This window comes from Lolium rigidum, chromosome 7 (genome assembly GCF_022539505.1).
Source record: "Lolium rigidum isolate FL_2022 chromosome 7, APGP_CSIRO_Lrig_0.1, whole genome shotgun sequence".
Classification (NCBI taxonomy): Eukaryota; Viridiplantae; Streptophyta; class Magnoliopsida; order Poales; family Poaceae; genus Lolium; species Lolium rigidum.
The window spans coordinates 77,603,028-77,618,036 of record NC_061514.1 but is presented as its reverse complement, the minus strand read 5'-3'; positions in this window follow the sequence as shown (position 1 = coordinate 77,618,036).

The following is a 15,009-nucleotide window of genomic DNA, read 5'->3' as shown; positions in this document are numbered from 1 at the left end:
GTTACTCATAAAGCAATAAATTCTTAGTAGAAAGCTTTGAAGCAACACAAAGGAAGATATAAGTTTCAGCAGTTGCTTTCAACTTCAACATATTTATCTCATGGATAATTGTCAACACAAAGTAATATAACAAGTGCAATAGGTAGACATGTAGGAATCAATGCACATAGTTCACACAAGTGTTTGCTTCTAAGATAGAAAGAAGTAGGTAAACTGACTCAACAATAAAGTAGAAAAATGGCCCTTCGCAGAGGGAAGCATGGATTACTATATTTGTGCTAGAGCTTTTCATTTTGAAAACATAGAAACAATTTTGTCAACGGTAGTAATGAATCATATGTGTTATGTATAAGATATCCTATAAGTTGCAAGCCTCATGCATAGATTACCAATAGTGCTCGCACCTTGTCCTAATTAGCTTGGATTAACATGGATTATCATTGCATAACATATGTTTCAACCAAGTGTCACAAAGGGGTACCTCTATGCCGCATGTACAAAGGTCTAAGGAGAAAGCTCGCATTGGATTTCTCGCTTTTTGATTATTCTCAACTTAGACATCCATACCGGGACAACATAGACAACAGATAATGGACTCCTCTTTAATGCATAAGCATTCAACAACAGATAATATTCTCATAAGAGATTGAGGATTAATTGTTCAAACTGAAACTTCCACCATGGATCATGGCTTTAGTTAGCGGCCCAATGTTCTTCTCTAACAATATGCATACTCAAACCATTCGATCATGAAAATCTCCCTTACTTCAGACAAGACGAACATGCATAGCAACTCACATGATATTCAACAAAGGTGTAATAGTTGATAGCGTCCCCAGAAACATGGTTACCGCTCAACAAGCAACTTATTAAGAAATAAGATACATAGCTACATATTCTTCACCACAATAATTTTTAAAGCTATTTTGCCATGAGCTATATATTGCAAAGACAAAGGATAGAATTTTAAAGGTAGCACTCAAGTAATGTACTTTGGAATGGCAGAGAAATACCATATAGTAGGTAGGTATGGTGGACACAAATGGCATAGTTTTTGGCTCAAGAATTTGGATGCACGAGAAGAATTCCTCTCAATACAAGGCTAGGCTAGCAAGGTTGTTTGAAGCAAACTCAAGTATAAAATGGTGCAGCAAAGCTTACATATGAACATATTGCAAGCATTATAAGACTTTACATCGTCTCCTTGTTGTTCAAACACCTCAACGAGAAAATATCTAGACTCTAGAGAAACTAATCATGCAAACCAGATTTTAACAAGCTCTATGTAGTTCTTCATTAATAGGTGCAAAGTACATGATGCAAGAGCTTAAACATGATCTATATGAGCACAACAATTGCCAAGTATCAAATTATTCAAGACATTATACCATTTACCACATGCAACATTTTCTGTTTCCAACCATATAACAATGAACGAAGCAGTTTCAACCTTCGCCATGAACATTAAGAATAAAGCTAAGAACATATGTGTTTATACGAAACAGCGGAGTGTGTCTCTCTCCCAAACAAGAAATGCTAGGATCCGATTTTATTCAAACAAAAACAAAAATAAAAAACAAACAGACGCTCCAAGTAAAGCACATAAGATGTGACGGAATAAAAATATAGTTTCACTAGAGGTGACCTGATAAGTTATCGATGAAGAAGAGATGCCTTGGGCATCCCCAAGCTTAGATGCTTGATTCTTCTTAAAATATGCGGGGATGAACCACGGGGGCATCCCCAAGCTTAGACTTTTCACTCTTCTTGATCATATTGTATCATCCTCCTCTCTTGACCCTTGAAAACTTCCTCCACACCAAACTCAAAACAAACTCATTAGAGGGTTAGTGCATAATTGAAAATTCATATATTCAGAGGTGACATAATCATTCTTAACACTTCTGGACATTGCACAAAGCTACTGGAAGTTAATGGAACAAAGAAATCCATCAAACATAGCAAAACAGGCAATGCGAAATAAAAGGCAGAATCTGTCAAAACAGAACAGTCCGTAAAGACGAATTTTTCAGGGGCACTTAACTTGCTCAGATGAAAATGCCCAAATTGAATGAAAGTTGCGTACATATCTGAGGATCACGCAAGTAAATTGGCAGATTTTTCTAAATTTTCTACAGCAGGGGCGGCTCAATTTCGTGACACCAATAAATCTATTTCTGCGCAGTAATCCAAATCTAGTATTGACTTTACTATCAAAGACTTTACTTGGCACAACAATGCAATAAAATAAAGATAAGGAGAGGTTTCTACAGTAGTAACAACTTCCAAGACTCAAATATAAAATAAAAGTGCAGAAGTAAAATAATGGGTTGTCTCCCATAAGCGCTTTTCTTTAACGCCTTTCAGCTAGGCGCGGAAAGTGTGAATCAAGTATTGTCAAGAGATGAAGCATCAACATCATAATTTGTTCTAATAATAGAATCATAAGGTAACTTCATTCTCTTTCTAGGGAAGTGTTCCATACCTTTCTTAAGAGGAAATTGATATTTAATATTACCTTCCTTCATATCAATGGTAGCACCAACAGTTCGAAGAAAAGGTCTTCCCAATATAATGGGACAAGATGCATTGCATTCAATATCCAAGACAACAAAATCAACGGGGATAAGGTTATTGTTAACCATAATACGAACATTATCAATCCTCCCCAAAGGTTTTTTTATAGCATTATCAGCAAGATTAACATCCAAATAATAATTTTTCAATGGTGGTAAGTCAAGCATATTATAGATTTTCTTAGGCATAACAGAAATACTTGCACGAAGATCACATAAAGCATTACAATCAAAATCATTGACCCTCATCTTAATGATAGGCTCCCAACCATCTTCTAACTTCCTAGGAATAGAAGTTTCAAGTTTTAGTTTCTCTTCTCTAGCTTTTATGAGAGCATTTGTAATATGTTTTGTAAAGGCCAAATTTATAGCACTAGCATTGGGACTTTTAGCAAGTTTTTGTAAGAACTTTATAACTTCAGAGATGTGACAATCATCAAAATCTAAACCATTATGATCTACAGAAATGGGATCATTGTCCCCAATATTTTGAAAATTTTCAGCAGTTTTATCACAAGCAGCTTCAGCAGTTTTAGCAGTTTCAGCCAGTTTTGCACGCTTTGCACAAGGAGTAGAAACATTGCCAACACCAATTATTTTACCATTGATAGTAGGAGGTGTAGCAACATGTGAAGCATTAACATTACTAGTGGTGGTAATAGTCCAAACTTTAGCTACATTATTCTCTTTAGCTAGTTTTTCGTTTTCTTCTCTTTCCCACCTAGCATGCAATTCAGCCATCAGTCTAATATTTTCATTAATTCGAACTTGGATGGCGTTTGCTGTAGTAATAATTTTATTATCATTATCCTTATTAGGCATAACTTTCAATTTTAAAAGATCAACATCAGAGGCAAGTCTATCAACCTTAGAAGCAAGAATATCAATTTTATCAAGCTTTTCTTCAACAGATTTGTTAAAAGCAGCTTGTGTACTAATAAATTCTTTAAGCATGGCTTCAAAACTAGGGGCTACACTCCTATTATTGTTGTAAGAATTCCCATAAGAATTACCATAACTATTACCATTATTAGGAGGATATGGCCTATAGTTGTTACCAGAATTATTCCTATAAGCATTGTTGTTGAAATTATTACTTTTAATGAAGTTCACATCAACATGTTCTTCTTGGGCAACCAATGAAGCTAAAGGAACATTATTGCGATCAACATTAGATCTACCATTCACAAGCATAGACATTATAGCATCAATCTTATCACTCAAGGAGGAGGTTTTTCAACAGAATTTACCTTCTTACCTTGCGGAGCTCTTTCCGTGTGCCATTCAGAGTAATTTATCATCATATCATCAAGAAGCTTTGTTGCCGCCCCCAAAGTGATGGACATAAAGGTACCTCCAGCAGCTGAACCCAATAGGTTCCGCGAAGAAAAATTCAGTCCTGCATAAAAGGTTTGGATGATCATCCAAGTAGTCAGTCCATGGGTAGGGCAATTCTTCACCAAAGATTTCATTCTCTCCCATGCTTGATCGAGCAACATGTTCATTATCTAATTGCTTAAAATTCATTATGCTACTTTTCAAAGATATAATTTTAGCGGGAGGATAATATCTACCAATAAAAGCATCCTTACATTTAGTCCATGAATCAATACTATTTCTAGGCAGAGATAGCAACCAATCTTTAGCTCTTCCTCTTAAGGAGAAAGGAAACAATTTTAATTTTATAATGTCACCATCTACATCCTTATACTTTTGCATTTCACATAGTTCAACAAAATTATTAAGATGGTCAGCGAGCATCATCGAACTAACACCGGAAAATTGCTCTCTCATAACAAGATTTAGTAAAGCGAGGTTTAATTTCAAAGAATTCTCGCTGTAGTAGCGGGTGGAGCAATAGGTGTGCATAGGAAATCATTATTATTTGTGCTAGTGAAGTCACACAACTTAGTATTTTCAGGAGTATTCATTTTAGCAGTAGTAAATAAAGCATACTAAATAAAGTAAATGCAAGTAACTAATTTTTTGTGTTTTTAATATGGAGAACAAGACAGTAAATAAAGTAAAACTAGCAACTATTTTTTTTGTATTTTTGATATAGAGAGCAAACAAAGCAGTAAATAAAATAAAGTAAAGCAAGACAAAAACAAAGTAAAGAGATTGGATGTGGGAGACTCCCCTTCCAGCGTGTCTTGATCTCCCCGGCAACGGCGCCAGAAAAAGAGTTGTTGACGTGGGAGTTGAAAATCTTTGTGGTGTAACTTTTCTTCGTTCCCCGGCAACGGCGCCAGAAGAAGAGCTTGATAGCGTGCAAGACACACGTCCGTTGGGAACCCCAAGAGGAAGGTGTGATGCGTACATCAGCAAGTTTTCCCTCAGTAAGAAACCAAGGTTATCGAACCAGTAGGAGTCAAGGAAGCACGTGAAGGTTTGTTGGTGGCGGAGTGTAGTGCGGCGCGACACCAGGGATTCCGGCGCCAACGTGGAACCTGCACAACAAAATCAAAGTACTTTGCCCCAACGTAACAGTGAGGTTGTCAATCTCACCGGCTTGCTGTAAACAAAGGATTAGATGTATAGTGTGGATGATGATGTTTGTTTGCGAAAAACAGTAAAGAATAATTGCAGTAGATTGTATTTCAGATGTAAAGAATGGACCGGGGTCCACAGTTCACTAGTGGTGTCTCGCCCATAAGATAAATGACATGTTGGGTGAACAAATTACAGTTGTGCAATTGACAAATAAAGAAGGCATAACAATGCACATACATATATCATGATGAGTACTATGAGATTTAATCAGGGCATTACGACAAAGTACATAGACCGCTATCCAGCATGCATCTATGCCTAAAAAGTCCACCTTCAGGTTATCATCCGAACCCCTTCTAGTATTAAGTTGCAAACAACATACAATTGCATTAAGTATGGTGCGTAATGTAATCAACACAAATATCCTTAGACAAAGCATTGATGTTTTATCCCTAATGGCAACAAGACATCCACAACCTTAGAACTTTACATCCATCGTCCCAGATTCAATGGAGGCATGAACCCACTATCGAGCATAAATACTCCCTCTTGGAGTCACAAATATCAACTTGGCCAGAGCCTCTACTAGCAACGGAGAGCATGCAAGAACATAAACAACATATATAGATTGATAATCAACTTGACATAGTATTCAATATTCATCGGATCCCAACAAACATAACATGTAGCATTACAAATAGATGATCTTGATCATGATAGGTGGCTCACAAGATCTAACATGATAGCACAATGAGGAGAAGACAACCATCTAGCTACTGCTATGGACCCATAGTACATGGGTGAACTACTCACACATCGATCCGGAGCCGATCATGGCGATGAAGAGCCCTCCGGGAGATGATTCCCCTCTCCGGCAGGGTGCCGGAGGCGATCTCCTGAATCCCCCGAGATGGGATTGGCCGCGGCGACGTCTCTGGAAGGTTTTTTGTATCGTGGCTATCGGTACTGGGGTTTTCGCGACGAAGGCTTTAAGTAGGCGGAAGGGCAGAGTCGGGGGCGTCACGAGGGGCCCACACACTAGGGTGGCGCGGGCCCTAGCCTGGCCGCGCCGCCTTAGTGTGTCGCCACCTCGTGGCCCCACTTCGTTTCTCCCTCGGTCTTCTGGAAGCTTCGTGGAAAAATAAGACCCTGGGCGTTGATTTCGTCCAATTCCGAGAATATTTTCTTTGTAGGATTTCTAAAACCAAAAACAGCAGAAAACAACAACTGGCTCTTCGGCATCTCGTCAATAGGTTAATGCCGGAAAATGCATAATAATGACATATAATGTATATAAAACATGTGAGTATCATCATAAAAGTAGCATGGAACATAAGAAATTATAGATACGTTTGAGACGTATCAGGGCCACGCTCGGGTCAACACCCAGGCTCTCCCGCGCGGGAGCGTCGAGCGGTGGAGCGCAGCCCCGCTGCCGAGCGAGCGACAACGGGCGGCTAGGCCGACCGGGTGGCGGCCCAGTGCGAGCGAGGTTGCGCCGGCCTGCAACGGGAGCAGGAGGCGCAACGCGGGGTGCCCGGAGTGTAGGGCGTGGCCCAGTTCGGGCTGGAGGAGAGAGGAAGGGCCCAGCCGGTAGTACCGGCTCGGTACCGGTTGGGTACCATATGGGCCGGCCGGTACTACCGGCCCAGTACCGGATTGGTACCGGTTCGAGTCCAGTATGCAAAATTGGCTGAGCGGAAATTGGGCCGGTACCGCTCGCGGTAGTACCGCCCGGCCCAACAAGATTTTCTCTCATTTTCTTTTTCTCTGCAACACGGAAAACGCAATAACTCGAGATAGGAAACTCCGATTGAGGTGAAACCAATTTTGCTGGAAAGAGGACGACGAGAGCTACCTCCACATAAAGTGAAAACATTGAAAAAAGTGGATGATGATTTTCTTATGGTCATAGAGGTGTAACCTCTCAATATGGTAAATCGGGAAAATAATCACCCTCAAGCATGCAACATGTGATGCATTCGGAATCCGTTTCCGATGAGCTAGAGCTTGTCATGAGAATGGACACAAGCTCTAAAACATATCATGGATAAGAACCAAGAACAACCAAGAAGCACGATGCAATGCATGCAAGGTTTGAGCTCTCACCGAAGATGCGACCCACTATCCTATCGAGCACAAACCTTGTCCTCGCGCGTTCCACTCGAGTTGACAAGCTCCGTCTTCACCCCCTTCATCATTGTACATGACACCATCTTCTTCCAACATACACGCCAACGTCTTCATCCATCTTCTACACACGCCACTGTCTTCATCCATCTTCTATGCCATCTTCATCCCTCTTCATCTTCTACACCGTCTTCGTCTCTCTCCGATACCGTTTCATCCGTATTCTTCATCGTACTCGATCTTCTTTATCTCGCAACCTTGAAACCAACATATGGTTATGGACATGTCCTAAGATTGATTATCAATACAACCGTTAGTCCATAGGGATTATCATCAATTACCAAAACCACACATGGGGGCTTCATGTTCTTTCAATATCCCCCAATTTGGTAATTGATGACAATCTCTTTGAGAGGGTTTTAAATAAGGAATTTAGCGATCAACCCAAGTTGAATATTTAGAACAAACTCCCCCATAATATATGCATGTGTGAATGAACTTGAATTTCATTACATATATCGGCAACTAAAGCCTAGCGGAGTATCCTCTAAATATTCAACCATGCAAAGCAACAAATGCAAGCATGAGAGGCAAAAGCTTATGAACCAAACAAAAGCAATTCCCTCAAACCCTCCAAACTTCTCCCCCATTGGCATCGATTGCCGAAATGGACGAAAGGTACAGAAGGCCAATATAGTGAGAGTTCCTCCATAAGGTGTGCATTTCTCATAATGTGAGTGAAATCAAATGCACGTATTCAATGACGAATACCGGGAGGGAATCCAATTATATTGAGGATCAAAGATTGCAAGAGGATAAGAAGGTGAGAAAGCTTCGACAAATGAAGCAAGCAATCCAATGAACCATCGAACCAAATGAAAGATATTATGATAAGATCAAGAAGGATGCTCCAAGCAATATGTGGAATCTCCCCAAGGTTTGTGCACAAGATAAACATTTTGCATTGAAGAGTAAGGTGCACAATCATGGTATCATCACTACCAAAAGATCACTCAAAGAAAAAGATACCTAGTGAAATAAGGATTTATGATAGCCACACATGAGTATTTGAAATAGAACGAGAAAGCTCCCCAAGATACATGCACATGTTAAAATATTAAATTTGAATACAATATGCATAACATGGAATCCTCACTCCCTCATTTTCATTTAAAAACAAACATTTGCAAGAGATCATAGAAGAGATTAAGTATCACTTGGCATAACAAATGGTTGAGCATCAAGTAAGATGCAATATAAGATAAGACTCAACCAAATGGATGTGTGGGAGGCATGCCAAAGCATATTATTAGACTAATGCAAGAATGAACCTTGAGCATCACCATAGTCTTCAATGAATGAGATTGCTAAGCATAGCCATACAACACACGAGATTCACTTAAGATATAAAATGAGAACCAAAAAGAAAACACAAGCTTAGTAAGAAGCAAATAAAATCAAAGCTTGTGCCATAGTCAAATATGAGTGTGTGAAGATGCAAATAGAAAGAAATGAGCACCCATATCAAATTCTTTGTGGAGCCACCAAAGAGACAAACGATAATAGATAGAATGGACTCCAACAAAGAGGGATATCAAAAAGATATGTACCATCTCTCATGTATAAAAGTTTCTCTAAGTGAACAGCATCACGAATATATTTATCCACAAAGAAACATGCACACACAAGATAGGTACAAAAGAAATAGAGCAAGATATCCAATGATGAAGTAATACAATATACCAATGAGATATTTGCTTTGTAGCACGGCCAAAGGCTCAAATTTATCTCATTGTACATTGAACAACTTCAACCATAAACATATCAAAGACATCACAAGAATCACCAAGAGAAGGAGATAGTTGAGATGTTTTGAGAAAGGTAAACAAGTATCACAAAATTAAATACCAAATGGAAGAATCAAATTTTGCAAATTTATCTTTATTGCGCATGTGAGCATATTGAGGAGAGGATATGCAATTCAATTGTGAGGTTGACATATTTGGGATTAGGTGAATCATAAATATGATTTTTATATTCCCCAAAATATGCTCTCATATCAACATACTCATATTTGCAACAAAGTGGTTTCATTTAAAAGCTTTGCAAGATCGTAATATTTTCAAGCAACAACTCATGCCAAAGCCCATGGTTGGATACAAGATAAGCATGCATGAGGTAGATAGATACTTGTTACCCGGAAGCGATGGTGTGATGTAGTAGATATGAGTTTGTCATAACATCATAGCCCGCCTCCAATAGTCCCGCCTCCAATAGTCATTGTCCTCCACTTCTTCTTCATGAGTGAGACGAGCATCCAAAGCACCCTAAATGTACCTAAGACAAAGCTCAAGCACACAATGGTCCCCAAACTAATTGGGTCCAAGTAGTTAGTCAAACTACAACATATAGGACAAACTTCACGTAAATATATGCATATAGATATGAATTTGAATTTCATGCACATCTTAGCCGATTTAGGATTATGGTGGAGTTTTTCCTATGCATTAGATCAACGAAAGCAAATCATGCCATACGATATACATAAAGTAAATATGCATGCAAGACTTTCAAGAACCAAATGAAGATATGACTCCGTCGATTAATTACTCCTCTAGAGCCTCCGTCGATTAACCTCACCTCAGTTCAACAGATCCAGCTACTGGATCTCTACTACGAGACGAGAAAACCAAAATCAGAAATCGTGGGGAGATCTATGAAAAATAATCAGAAAATTACGGGGAGCAAAATAACAACAACGATGGAGAAGACAATCCACTCCATTGGTGACCACCACTCCTGATGACAGGGTCAACGATAAACAACAACAACAACAACAAGAAAATTAATCGCATCAACAATGGCCCCAACAAACAACCCAACAAGAAACTTAGCCTAACAAAATGAGGATAAAATGTTAAACTTGGACAAACCCAGGCAAACGAGCATCTTCATGCACAAACTAATCCAATGACAACAGAGTCTAATGAGCCATGGTTTGTGTAGTCTAAAAGTATGCTTTGTCTTCTCCGAAAGTATAAACGTAAAGACTAATTTGTTGCATTCTCTCGTACAGTATTTTAACGCCGTTTATTAAACCGACAAAACATCAACGTGTAGTCAAAATTAATTACTCCTCTCTTTCTTGATTAGTATTGATGGAATACAATTGATTGAAAGGAATATATGAACTAAGATTTACACAAATTGGACTGTTGAAAGCATTTACACTATGTATACATGTGATCGCGGTGCCACTCAGATGGTATGAATAAAACAATCTCGCATGAAGACCAATTTATCGATCTCAACACGACCGGACATTTCAAGCAAACCAACGTATGCACTAGGTAATCCCTTGTCCTTGTCCTTGACTAGAGCCTCGTCCCTCCTCTCGGACACCAACGCGCCGTCGAGCGTGGTGGAACACCATTCGGCCCAACAGATAACCCAACAATAAACTTAGGCCAAGAAACGAAGATAACAAAAAGTAGAACAAACCTAGACAAACACGAACCTTGAATTCTTAATGCACAAAATAATCCGACGACAACGGAGTCTACTCAGAACTAGCAAATCCAAAATAGCGAGCCATTAAATAACCAAACACCACAGAGGCCCAAGCAGAAAATGATAATATGATGAAAACAACACAATCTGGACAAACACGAATGTTAAAGCAAGTTAAAATCTAAAGGTAAAGCTGTCTATTAAGCCCTAATATAATTTTTAGTCTACTGGGAATTAGCAAATCTCATAAAAGTGATGTATAAGGAACAAAAAAAATGTAGAGGAGAATACTACAAATAAAACCGAGTGAGAGAAACATATATAAAAGAAAAAAACTAGAAACGTAAAAATCCAAACAAAATCCTATCTAAAAGCAACGCAAGAAATGAACAACCGGGTCAAGAAAAAAAGGACGCAACGTTAAAACAGAAAAAATGCCAGAACCACATCGATCGGAAAATAGATAAATAGAAACCAGCGGTAGTAACCAAACAAGAGCAAATCATCAGCGTGCTGGCAATTCTGACTTGCTCGTGTACCTCCACTCGTGGGATGGAGTCCCGTCTCCAGCATATTTATTTCATTTTTAGCTCATCTATTTTACAGATGGGCCGGCCCTTTAGCGAAACGAGCAACGAATCCGGCCTAGTAAAGAAGGCCCAACCCTCAAAAAAAAGTAAAGAAGGCCCACGCGATGAATGAAAATAAACAAGAGTCCAAACAAACACGAATCCTAAAGCAGACCGAAAATCGGACGGTTTAGAAGTTTACTGAGTTCTAAGCTAATTCCCAGAATTAGCAAATCATGTTAGCCGTTGTTTAATCCAAATGATTTGATAGCACGGCAATATAAAAACGCAATAACAGTATATTATAGCATATGAAATTCTAAAAACAAAACACATAAATTAGTTGTAGAAGTTGTTTGGTTAAACCGTAAGAAAACGCAGAAAATCCTCTTTCTAGAAGTCCTATAAGATTGTAATATAGGAAAGCAATCCATAAGAATTTTAGGGCTTGTTTGATTCAAAGTATTTATAAAGAAATCTTATAGGTTTTTTATCCATATTCTATAGACCTCGTTTTATTTAAAGGATTGAACCCTTCATAATTTCTACGTATTGCTTTCCCATAGTACAATTCTATACGATTTCTAACAAGAGGTTAGACCTTTTGAAAAAAATTCTATGTATCTGTGACAATTATGATATGCACTCAATCTCTACAAAAAAATTCTATGGCTTTCCTACCTACCATCAAACAACTAGTTGTATTAATTCTCATATGTTTCTTTCCCATAGGATTCAAGAGGACATGCCATAGAAATCCTCAATTTTTCCTATTCCTCCAATTTCCTATCGTGTGAATCAGACAAGCCCTTAGAGGATACCATCTTCTAAATCAAATGATCTCTATACAAAATTTTAGAATGATCTAGATATATCCGTATCTAGACAAAAGTGAGACGTCTATTTTTACTTTTAAAGGAAGTGAGATGCGAAAAAAGTGCCTTTGACACATGAGCACCAGCCTGATCTTTAAAAATTATATTTTTTGAATTTTAAAAAAGTTGAAATTAAATATTCACATACATATAAACATTTCGAAGGTACGGCAGTAATTTTGGAGAAAGATATGTTCTATTTTGATCTGTACAAAAAGACAAATTTCTGACAAATATCTACCCTATACGTAGCCACAAATTTATTTGTTTCCTGTAGCTTAAAATACAATGCATTTTTTACCAACACTTCGCACGAGTATTCAGAACTTGTGTTTCTATTCGTGGAATAAATGTGACGATTTTTAAACACAAATATTATTTTTTAAATCTATACCTAATAATAAAGGAGCTAAGGTTTCTGCCAAAATTTTCGTCCAACTTTTTTTTGGACCGTTTTGCCCTCCCACCAAATCGCATATTACGCACCAATGCCATGTAACCGTTTCTTTCTCATCTTCTCTCCCAGACAAACGACGCCCAGCTTCGCATGATGTGGGCCGGGTGAATGGCCCAATTTCTGACCAGGGAACGCACGGAATCGATCAATTTGTTTCGGTCTCGCTTCCTCGCGTCATCTTATTCTTTTTGTTAGTCCCACCTCGGTTCTACAGAGGAAATAACATCGGTTTATATACCATGCAAATTGGCTGGTTATCAGCAAGGTGTCTACAAATAACTTCCCCATCGATCCCCAATGGGAGAGAAGTGGAGCGAAATGCGGAGCTCCGAAATTTGCCCGAAATTGACTGAAATTCAGACTTGGCTGTACGGCACCAGGCAGAGGGATTTGGCGGTGTGGCGAGCAAGATTAAGGTGTGCGCGCGCGTACGTGAGTTGAACGAGAGAGGAGGAGGGCCGGCCGAGTGCGACGAGGAGCTCGGCTCGGCGACGGGGCCGGTCGGGTGCGACGAGGATGAGGAGCTCGGCGCTATGGCCTATTATGATGGGGCGGCGACGGCCTGCACGCGAGCGGAGCCGGCGAGGCTGGGCCATAACTCGACGAGGGGGAAGCAGTGAGGGAAAGAGCGAGCTCTGTTGGGATAGCGAAGCTGCAGCCGGCGGACGCCTGAAGACTAGGCAGAGAGCGAGAGCGGCCGGGGCTCCAAATGGGGAATTCCCCATATCTGGAGACGCAGAAGGTAGTCACAACTTTATCTCCTCGGTCATTTTTTTAGAGATCTCATCGGTCCTTTTTTTCACAAAGACCCTGCTTTCAGATTGCATTTTTGCAAAGCTTTGCTAGCAGAGCGACAAAATCAGAAAAGGAAAAAACGGTACGAGAGCATCTCCACTCGACGTCCCCTAAATGCGGCGGATTGAGCGTTTGGGGACGTGTTTTGTTCGTGCCGCGTTTGGGGGACGTCGCTCCCCAGTCGCATTCTCCGAACAAAATTCCGGAAATTTTGAACTTTGCGAGATTCGATTAGATTCGTCCAAACTTACATAGATTCGAACGAAATTTGACTAAATTTAAACTAAACCTAATCTAGAAGTACTTGCGGCGGCCAGAGGCGTCGTAGTACTGCTGGAAGTTGTACATCTCGTCGGTGACGACCTCCTGCTTGACGCGCTCGTCGACGGGCTCGTCCTTCACCAAGCCGCTTGATCCTGCCTCGCCGTCGTCGGTGAGGTCCACGAGCGGCTTGCCGGAGTCGCGGATGGACATGGCGATCGCCATGTCCGGGTCGCCCCTCCGAGCGTCCCTTGTCGTTCACGGACGCCAAGCACGCCGCCCGCAGCCCTGGGCAGTCCTCGGGGTCGTCGCTGCTGGCGATGAGCTGCTGCTGCCGCTCGTACTCCGCCAACAGCGCCACCTGCGCCGCTTCCTCCGGCTCCTCCGGCTCCTCCTTCACCTCCGGCTTCGGGATGAGGAGGGCGCCGCCGCGCCTCTCTTGCTACCGCCGGCTGCCGCTGCCGCCACGCCTCGTGTTGATGGGCATCGCCGGCTACTCCTTCACCTCGCGTTTGGGGACGATGTAGGGCGCCGAGCGGTACGACGAGGACGGCGTCGATCGCGCCGGTCCTGAGGAAGAAGAGTTCGAGGAGGACGAGTACGTCGTCCTCCTCGGCTGCCATTGCGGTGGTCCTCCTCGAGGAGACGGTGGCGGTGACGACGGCGTCTCCAACCTTGGAGCGCCGTTGCGGATGTCGCGGATGGCGTTCTCGAGGGTGCGCCCCGGAACGCCCCAGAATAGGGCGCGGCCGTCCTTGTTCCAGCTGTTGGGCCCGCCGACGAGCCCGTCGGTGCTGTACATCTCGATGTCGTACTTCGTCTTGAAGTACGTCTTCCACCAGGCGTCGTTGTTGTTGGCCGCCCACGTCGGATCCAACCGCTCCTCGGCGGTGAGTTGAGCCCGCCGGGCCTTGATGCCGTCCCTCCATTGGTCCGTGCCTGACTTCGGCGGCGGCGGGACGCCAATGACGTTCACGGCCATCTTCCAGCCGCCGCGGCTTGGCAGCCGCATGTCCGGCGGGACTAGATATCGGGCGTGGTAAAACGCCCACGCCTCCGCCACGGTTAAGCTGCCGCGGATGAAGCCGTTCGCCGCGGCGATCTTGCGGGAGGACGAGCTCGACATTTTTGGAGCAGCGAGGAGAAGATCTGGAAGGGGGGAGGCGGCGGCGACGAGAAGGTTTGGGAGCGGTGAGAAATTGGGGGACGAACTGCAGGGCGTCTTAATGTACAGCGGCGGCAGCGGGTGGTTGCACGCAATAACGCCGGCGCGGACGGCCACGCGGCCATGCACGACGAGACGCGTCCTGCGTCGCCTGGGAAAACAGGGACGCCATTAACGT